Source organism: Hevea brasiliensis, chromosome 1 (genome assembly GCF_030052815.1).
Source record: "Hevea brasiliensis isolate MT/VB/25A 57/8 chromosome 1, ASM3005281v1, whole genome shotgun sequence".
NCBI classification, from domain to species: domain Eukaryota; kingdom Viridiplantae; phylum Streptophyta; class Magnoliopsida; order Malpighiales; family Euphorbiaceae; genus Hevea; species Hevea brasiliensis.
Window position 1 is genome coordinate 120,426,656 of NC_079493.1, and position 10,091 is coordinate 120,436,746.

At 33.9% G+C, this 10,091-nt stretch overlaps 1 long non-coding RNA gene and 1 other non-coding gene across 2 annotated transcripts; both read left to right on the top strand.

Moving 5' to 3' along the window:
- Positions 1-3,859: 3,859 nt before the first annotated feature.
- LOC131169657 (small nucleolar RNA R71) lies at positions 3,860-3,966 on the top strand. The gene has a single exon (XR_009140551.1). It is a non-coding gene; the product is annotated as a small nucleolar RNA R71 (small nucleolar RNA).
- A 4,733-nt stretch (positions 3,967-8,699) lies between these two features.
- Positions 8,700-9,795, top strand: LOC131181368 (uncharacterized). The gene is made up of 3 exons (XR_009149940.1): positions 8,700-9,218; positions 9,323-9,564; positions 9,781-9,795. It is a non-coding gene; the product is annotated as an uncharacterized LOC131181368 (long non-coding RNA).
- Positions 9,796-10,091: the final 296 nt, after the last annotated feature.

Below are 10,091 nucleotides of genomic sequence, written 5' to 3' on the forward strand. Positions count from 1 at the left end.
TTTATCACATTCTAACACAAATTTCCTCACATCCTTAAAAAGATTTGGCCAAAAGAAACCAGCTTGCAAAATTTTACTAGCTGTTTTAGAGATTCCAAAATGTCCTCCATAATCAGAAGCATGGCAATGATGCATAATACTCTGTGTCTCATCATCAGGAATACATCTCCTTATTAAACCATCACAGCATCTCCTAAAGAGTAAAGGATCATCCCATCTATAAAACTTCACCTCATGCAAAAACTTTTTCTTTTGTTGCCATGTCAAACCTAGAGGTAAAACTCCACAAGATAGATAATTCACAAAGTCTGCATACCAAGGTAGTTTAGCAACAAGAGAGAAAAGTTGTTCATCCAAGAAAAACTCATCAATAGGGATTTCATCCAATTCTTCATCATCCAATTTCAACCTACTAAGATTATCAGCAACTACATTTTCAGCCCCCTTCTTATCTCTAATCTCTAAATCAAACTCTTGTAGCATCAGAATCCACCTAATGAGTCTAGGTTTAGCCTCCTTTTTACGAAGCAAATACCTGATGGATGCATGATCTGAAAATATAACCACCTTTGAGTCAATAATGTAAGGTCTGAACTTTTCCAATGCAAAGACAATTGCTAAAAATTCCTTTTCAGTTGTTGCATAATTTGTTTGGGCCCCATCCAGTATTCTACTAGCATAGTAAATAGCATAAGCCTTTTTGTCCTTTCTTTGACCAAGAACAGCTCCAATTGCATAGTTGCTAGCATCACACATAATTTCAAAAGGTAGGCTCCAATCAGGTGGTTGCATGATTGGTGCAGTGATAAGAGCTTGCTTCAACCTGCAAAAGGCATCCAAACACTCTTGGTCAAATACAAATGGTGTGTCATTACTTAACAAATTAGACAAAGGTTTGGCTATTTTAGAAAAATCCTTGATAAAGCGTCTGTAGAACCCGACATGTCCTAGAAAACTTCGAATTCCCTTGACATTGGTAGGAGGAGCCATCTTCTCTATCACTTCAACTTTGGCTTTATCAACCTTTATTCCTCTGTTAGACACCAGATGTCCAAGCACTATCCCTTCCTGAACCATGAAATGACACTTTTCCCAGTTTAACACAAGGTCAGTATCCGCACATCGCTGCAAAACTTTAGAAAGGTTAGCCAAGCATATGTCAAATGAAGATCCATAAACAGAAAAGTCATCCATAAAAACCTCCATTATATCTTCAATGAAATCTGAGAAGATTGCCATCATGCACCTTTGAAAAGTGGCTGGTGCATTACACAACCCAAATGGCATCCTCCTATAAGCAAAGGTTCCATATGGACAAGTGAAAGTGGTTTTTTCTTGATCATTTGGATGGATAGGGATTTGAAAAAAACCTGAGTATCCATCTAAATAGCAAAAATAAGAATGCCTAGCCAGTCTTTCTAACATTTGATCAATGAAGGGAAGTGGAAAATGATCTTTTCTACTGGCAATATTTAATTTTCTGTAATCTATGCACATTCGCCAACTAGTCACTGTTCTGGTGGGAATTAATTCATTATTTTCATTTTTGACCACTGTCATTCCACCCTTTTTTGGGACAAAATGTACTGGGCTCACCCAAGTACTGTCTGAGATAGGGTATATGATCCCTGCATCAAGCAACTTTAAAATTTCCTTTTTAACAACTTCTTTCATATTTGGGTTCAACCTCCTCTGATGTTCAATAGATGGCTTACAATTTTCTTCCAAAATAATTCTGTGCATGCAAAAGTGTAGGCTTATTCCCTTAATGTCATCTATAGTGTATCCTAAAACTTTCCTGAATTGCCTTAACACTCTTAACAACTTATCAGCCTCTAAGGTACTTAAATTTGCATTTACAATTACTGGATAAGTGTTATTAGTGCCAAGAAATTCATACCTGAGTTGAGAAGGAAGTTGCTTAAGTTCTACCTTAGGTGCATCTTCTTCCTTGAATGATGGTTGCTTAGATTCTACTTTTTCCTTTTGTGTAAGTTGAAAAACTGGAGCAGAAATGAATGGTGGACTTCCCTCTAAATGTTGAGCATATGCAGCCACATGAGGGTTGTCATAGTCTATGCCTCCTCCATGAACCAAACAATTTTCAAGTGGATCTTCCGGATATCTTTTTCTGAAGTGTTCTTCAACCAGCTCATCAATGATATCAACTCTCAAGCAAGTATCAGCTTCCGAATGATGCTTCTTCATAGTGTTATTAATATTGAAAACCAATTGATCTTCACCAACTCTAAGAGTTAATTTTTCTCCCTTAACATTAATCAATGCTCCTGCTGTAGCTAGAAAGGGTCTTCCCAAGATAATTGGAATATTAGAATCCTCCTCCATGTCCAAGATGACAAAGTCAACAGGTATATAGAACTTCCCAACCTTCAGAGGCACATTCTCCAAAATTCCTTCAGGATACTTAATTGATCTGTCAGCTAACTGAAGAGAAATGTGGGTTGGTTTAAGATCTCCCATATTGAGCTTCTCATAAATGGAGAGGGGCATGAGGCTAACACTAGCCCCTAAATCACATAAAGCTTTTGTCGAACATGATTCCCCAATGTGGCATGGAATTGAAAAACTCCCTGGGTCCTTGAGCTTTGGAGGAAGTTTCCTTTGGAGGATAGCACTGCATTCTTCTGTCAAAGCTACAGTTTCGTCGTCTTCAAGTTTCCTCTTGTTTGAGAGAATTTCTTTTAAGAATTTTGCATAAGAGGGCATTTGTGAAAGAGCATCAATAAAAGGCACATTGATGTAAAGCTTCTTCAAAACCTCTAAAAACTTCCCAAATTGCTTATCAAGCTTGACTTTTTGAAATCTTTGTGGAAAGGGAAGTTGTTGCTTGTAGGGCTCTGGAGGTATATACTTCTCTTCCTTCTCTTCAATTTTCTCTTTACATTTTTCTGCACTCTCTTGTTTTTCACCCTCATCAGTTTCTTTCTCATTTTCTCTCTTTTCACTATTTTCACTCTTCTCATTTTTTTCACTCTTCTCATTATTTACAACTTTCCCACTTCTTAAAGTAATAGCTTGACACTGCTCTCTTGGGTTTTCTGGTTGACTTGGAAGTTTTCCAAAAAACTTAGTACTTGAGGAAGATGCTTGTTGTGCAATCTGATTTTCCAGCATTCTGTTATGTGTTTGCATCTGTTCTAGCCTTGCTTTCATCTCTCTCATCTCCTCATCATGCTTAGTTTGGTTAGCAAGAATCTGTTGTAATAAAGCTTCTGTGGTGGAACTTTGTTCTTGCTGTTTTGGTGGAGGATTCATATTTTTCTGCTGAAAATTAGGCAATGGTTGCATATTTTGCTGATATGGAATTCCTTGTTGCTGTTGTGGTTGAAAATTCTGATTTGGAACTTGACTTTGCTGATTTCCCCATGAAAAGTTAGGATGATTCCTCCAAGTTGGATTATAAGTTTGAGAGTAAGGATTTCCCATTTGTTTGTTTCCATAATTACCAACATATGCAGCTTGCTCTCCATAGTCTACTCCACAGCTGGTAGTTCCTTCTGCATAAACTTATTGTGAACTTCCAGATGATGATGATGAACTAACCAACATACTCAAATCTTCCATCTTCTTAGCCAAAACATTTGTAAGTGCATCGAACTTTGCATTAATAATGTTGAATGGATCAAGGTCATACATTCCAGTAGCTTGCCTCTTTTGAGTTGGAGCTGGTCCTCTTGGACTACTCCAAAGATGAGTATTCTTTGCAATTTTCTCCAATAGCTCATAAGCTTCATCTTCATGCTTCATAATAAATTCTCCTCCTGTTTGAGCATCAATAATCCCTCTAATTGCAGGAGTGACATTTGTGTAAAAATTCTGGTTTATCATCCATTTTGGAATGGCATGATGTGGGCATTGTCTCTCTAATTCCTTCCATCTCATCCATGACTCATAAAGAGTTTCATCTTCTCTTGGTCTGAAAGCTGTCATTTGATTCCTCAATTCTTGAGTTTTTCCATGTGGAAAATATTGTGGAAGAAATGCATCAGTAAGTTGCTCCTAATTTGTAATGGAGTTGTGAGGTAAAGAATCTAGCCAATCCAATGCTCTATCCTTCAAAGAGAATGGGAATAGCTTCAATCTTGCTGCATCATCAGATACTCCAGGTTGTTTTTGCATGTCACAGATCATAGTAAACTTCTTTAGATGTGTGTGTGTGGATTTTCAGAAGGATGTCCTCCAAATTGAGAATTTTGAATCATTTGAAGAACTCCAAAATCCATCTTGTAACTATTTGCATCAATTCTTGGTCTTGCTATGCTCTCTCTCAAGTCATCAAAACGAGGAAAAGCATGATCCATCATACTTCCCCTAGGTACATTAGCATTTACAACCTCTTCACCTTGGGCTGCATTTTCATTGTTTCGATCATTTCCAACATTACCACCACCGATTCTGATTCTTTCATCAGCCATGTCTGCTTCTAATTCAGTTTCTCTCAAAGCTTCTTTTCTTTTTCTGGTTTCTTTCTTGTTGGCTTTACAAAATTTCTCAATTTCAGGATTGAATAATAAGGATGTGTCACTTGTGCTTCTAGCTCTTCTCATAAAAGATTAAAAGTACCTGAAAAAGAACATACAAACACAAAATGAAAAGATAACAAAGATAAAACTAAAAAAAACTAAAATAATCAAGAATTCAATCTTAAACAAACAACTCCCCGGCAACGGCGCCAAAAACTTGATGTGGCCCAACCGCAAGTGCACGGGTCGTACAAGTAATATAGAAAAGATATCGTTCCCACGAGGAGTTGTGTTAATGATTGAATTTTTGATATAAAAAGTTGACTAAATTGAACTATTCTTGAAATTAAAGTAATAAATTGATGGGTATTTGAGTATGAAATCTATATGTGCAAAATTAATAATCTATTCAATTATGTAATGATTTAAATAAAATTGCATCAATTTGAAATAAGCAAGTTGAAATATGGCAAAATTAAAATGGCAAGCAATTAAATTCAATTAAAAATTAACAATTATGAAAAGACGATTCCAGAGTTCGGGATTTCATATTCGAGCTATCTTGGGATTTTAAATTGGTTATCCAATCTTGCGAAACTTACGGGTTTTAAGGAGATTAATTCTTAAATCCTTTGAATACCCTTTCGAGTGAGACAAAGAGCGCCTTAATCAATCTAATCCTACTTTCGTGGAGTTAGAGTTAATTAAGACCCATTAGATTCTTTAATTAATCTGTGAATCCTCTTAATCCTTAGTCTATTTCTAGATCTAAGTTAATTAAGTCCAATTTCTTTTTTATCTATCACAAGGACTTCTCCTTTCGGTGCCTCAACCATGGATTAAGAACATCACTTAATGGGATCCTACACTAAGCATGTCATTAAGCACACAAGAAATGAATAAAACTCATTAAGACCACAAAATATGGATTACCCAATCAAAATCCACAAAATATCTCAAATATTACAACCCTTACTCCAGAATCTAAGTAAAACTACTCACTATCCATAATGCTTACAAGATATATTGTGTTTAAATGAAAATAAAGCTTTAATCTAAGCTAAGGAACAAGAAACTAAACACTAGAAGTGTAGGAAAAATGTAAGGAAAGAAAGAAATCTGCAAATCTTGGTTGAAAATGGTGTGGAAGGTGAAAGTGACTCTTCAGCTGCTGCCTACACCTCTTCCTTGTCTTCCTCCTTCTTCCTTCCCTTTTCTAAAATGGGAAATGGGACTATTTATAGCATTTTCTGACATGGAGCCCTAAAATGGTGTATTCTAGGAGGAATTTTCTGAGTGAATCTTCTGCCAGCTCATTAATGAAACCTTTGTGGGACTGCATAAGTTATGCAGTCCCTTATGCAGTTTTCGACTGTTTCTGGTTCACTTATGCGAAATTGCATGACTTGGCGCATAGGTTATGCACAATTCCGTGAGAGTGCATAAGGGAGGCGTGAATCTGCATAAGCCATGCACTTTCCTTATGCACCATTCGGCAGGTATTAGAACAATGATTTTTCTCCTTATGCAGATCTGCATAGCTTATGCGGCAAGTTATGCACAATTTGGTCAATACATATTTCAGCTTGAAAACTTGTTTTTGACATCTTTTGCTGTAGAAGTCACTCCTCAATGGCAAAATTTCTCTTCAGTCCTTCAAAAACACCATTTTTCCTACAAAACAAAGTAAAAATTACAAATTAATGCAAAAATTGACAACTATGAAAAACTAACTAAATAACTAATGAAATTGGCTAAAAATGACTAATAATAAAATAAAATGGCTATGAAATTAGACCTAAATGACTATGCAAAATGTATGCATCATATGTATTTCATTTTGGACTTGAAATTAAACTTGAGATTGAAATGAAAACTTGTAATTTATTATCTATGAATTTCCATATGAACGCAATAGATGATACTTCATTTTGAGATCTCATAAATAGTTGTGAATGATATGATAAAAGAGAATATGATATGGAAATATGTGAGATGACTTTGAATATGTTAACAGGTGATAGTGGAACCCACCAGATGCTAATAAAACAGAGGAGGATCTGTCCGGGTCTCCACAGAAATAAGATATATATAAAAAAAAAATTCTACACATAAATTACTTGATTTAAATGACATTAAAATTTACAATAGACATGACAAGACAAGATAGGGTGCTTTGGCACCGAATGTGGCACTTCTTGCTCGGCTATACAATAGACGGATAAGTGGCGTCACAATATATATATATATATAAATGAATTTATGTAACGCGTACTCAATGTATCATATTCAAACTAAATTTCTACGTGTTATTTTTTAAATTTAAAATTATTTTAAATTTAATTATATATTATTTAAATTTAATTTAATTTAATTTAATTTAATAAGATCGAGTATCAAAACAAACGTACCTAATCCGTTGCTATCCTATCCATCCTTGATTTTAATCTACTATTATTATGTCTCTGGTGGATAATTGGTAGAAATCAATGACAGGGCTGTGCAATTTACTCTAGCGTCCCTTAATATTTAGTTCTCTCTGTTGGATGAGAGTTTCTGGAAAATGTATAGACGAAGACCAAGAGCACATTGGCCATAATACTATTCAATATTTTTTATTGAAATAAATGACTTAAACAGAAATAAAATTATAAAAACGATAAAGCTTTCCTGTTTTTTATGTGATCATCTTTCCACGATATATATGAAAAAAAAAATACTAATTTATTTAATATTATATTCCCACCTCAAACTTTCACTAAATATTTTATCCATTATACTAATATTTTATTCATGTATTGGATGAGAGTTATTCAATTGGACATTTTATTATATATAGACCAAGACCTAGAAAGCGTCATAATAAAATATTCATTGTTTTTTTTATTGCAATAAATGATATATATATATATATATATATATAAAGACGATCCAGCTCTCTTGTACTTAATCCGATCATGTTTCTATTAGCTGGATTCATGATATATATGAAAAAAAAAAAAAAGAAACTATTTTGTCGATAATATATTTTGTTCTTCTATTGGATGAGGGTTATGTGAAATTCGGCGCGTTATAATATATAGACCAAGAACTCATTGGCCATAATATATCTATGTTAATGTCAATTTTGTCAGATCGTGACAATTTAATCGTCTTGAAGTGGTGGAGAATACTTGGTGAAGTTGTATATGGTGGAGGAGTATCTCTAGAATCGATCAAGAGAGCTCTAATTTCTATTGATCAAGAGATCTATATTGATGCAGTTTGTTAAGATCATTCCAACCATATTTAGACTATAGCTCTTGAAATTGATCAAGAGCAAACACTTTGGCCCACCACCCCCGATATGCTCATCATGGAACCCCATTTTCTAATTTAAAAATTGAATGAATAGATTTTTTTTTTATTACAATCACTTTTTTTTAAGTATAAATAAAAAACTGTGCAATTAATTTCTTTTTTTTTTTATAATTTTGATAAAAAGTAAGTCTGTGCATTACCCATGATGATCTGACTAATTTCAATTGGTTATAGGAATGAGTTATTTAGGATTACGAATTATATAAAAAATATTTCAAATTATTTCATATATTATATAAAAAATATTTTCAGTCAAAATATTAATTTAAAAAAAATATTCAATTAAATTATAAATTTAAATACATTATGAATCATTTGAATTAATGAATTAGAACAGAATTAATTAATTAATAATAATAATAAATTTTATATAGTCAACTTGTTAAGGGGATTGAATGGTAAAGAAAGGAAAAAAAAATGTGTCCCACTATTTGTTTGTTTCCTGACAATCCTAAAAGAAACCGAGCACCTTGCTCCTCATTTCTCACCTTTCACTCACACGCACTCTCTTCTCGCAAGTGCAACAGCACACCTGCAAGAAACCTCGCTCTCAGCCATGACGCCTGGCTCTTGCTTCTGTGGGTTGTGGAATCGGAGGGGAAAAGCTGATTCTATTTTAACAAAAATTAGTGGAATTTATGTTTGTTAATCAATCCCAAATCACAGCTGTATAAAAAGAGGGAAATCACAGCTGTACAAAAAGAGGGAAAGAGAGAGAAATGTCCAAGAGCAAAGGGGGTGAAGTGAGAGTGGAAAAAAATAATAAATAAAAGTTTAAAAAAAAAAAAAGGGAAAGGAGCAGGCGAAGTTGGAAGAGCTTCGGTCACTGAGGAGACCAATTAATGGTGCGAAGCTGGTCTTCGTCATCAGAGATAAAGAAAGTGAGGGTGAGAGAAGAAGAGCAGCTAAGAGGGTGAGAGAAATTTGTGAGGAAAAAAAATAAAAAATAAAAAACTATTGAAACATGTAACTAACAAGAAAAGTAGTTAATAATATTAATTATGTTGAAAATGATATGTTTATAGTTGATTAATAAAACAATTAATCCAGGTGTTCGCACGTTTTCTTTCGATGAACTAGCAAATGCAACTGATTATTTCTCCGACGACAATCGCATTGGCACGGGTACTTTTGGTGAAGCTTTCAAAGGAAAACTTGGGAATGAAACCGTTGCGATTAAGAAGCTTAGATCTCAGAATAAAAAGGAGGAAGTGCAATATGCAAGAGATCAATTTAAGAAGGGGGCTGAAATCCTTAGCGGTATCGATCCTCACAAAAATATTGTCAAGGTGCTAGGATACTGCAGTCATAAAGCCAATAGATTGCTTGTTTATGAGTTTCTTCCCAACAACTCATTGCTTTCTCATTTGCATGGTCGGTCCTTTTTCCTGGTTTAATCATATATATAAATTCATATACCATAATTAAGATGGCAGAATGTTATATTGTTTCCTCATACATGGGAAATAACATTGCAGGAAATGAAAAGCCGACACTTAATTGGTCAAACAGATGGAATATTGCTTTCGGCATTGCAGAAGGATTAGCATATTTACATGAATAATGTGAGTATTTAGCGTTTGTTGAATTTCATTGGTATCTTGAATTTCATTTCATACTTCTTTTATGATATTTATTTATGTTTTTAGGTAAGCCCAAAGTTAGCCATCGTGATATTAAGAGTGCTAATATTCTTCTTGATGATAAATTTGTAACAAAGGTAATATATTTATAAGAGTTAATACGTTATTATTAATTAGCCATTAATTGCTCGGCAGCCGCCAAATCGAAAAAGGCCCTCAAATAGTTATCAAATTGAAATCTTGGTTTAGAAATAGTAAATTTACAATTTTAAAAACAATAACGTGTTATCATTTTCAGTTTGGAACGGAAAATTATGTAAATTATTTATTTAACTTCTAGTCTTTCTTATCAGATTGCAGATTTTGGAATTAACAAAGAATTTTTTATTTCTGATTCTCACACTTATTCTGAGCCAAAGGCATCTTATTTGTAAGATTCATTCTGTTTGTTACCTCAGCATGTACAATTACCTCCCTTTATTTTCACATTCTCAAAGAACATTCATAAGATAATAAGCTAGGTTATTTTTTATGACACTTTCTCTAACTACAGTTATGAACCTCCTGGGTATTACAAAGTTGGCCCAGAAAGAAGGAAGCTAACTGCTAAGTCTGATGTCTTTTCCTTTGATGTTGTTCTTTTGGAGTTAATTACCGGGAAATT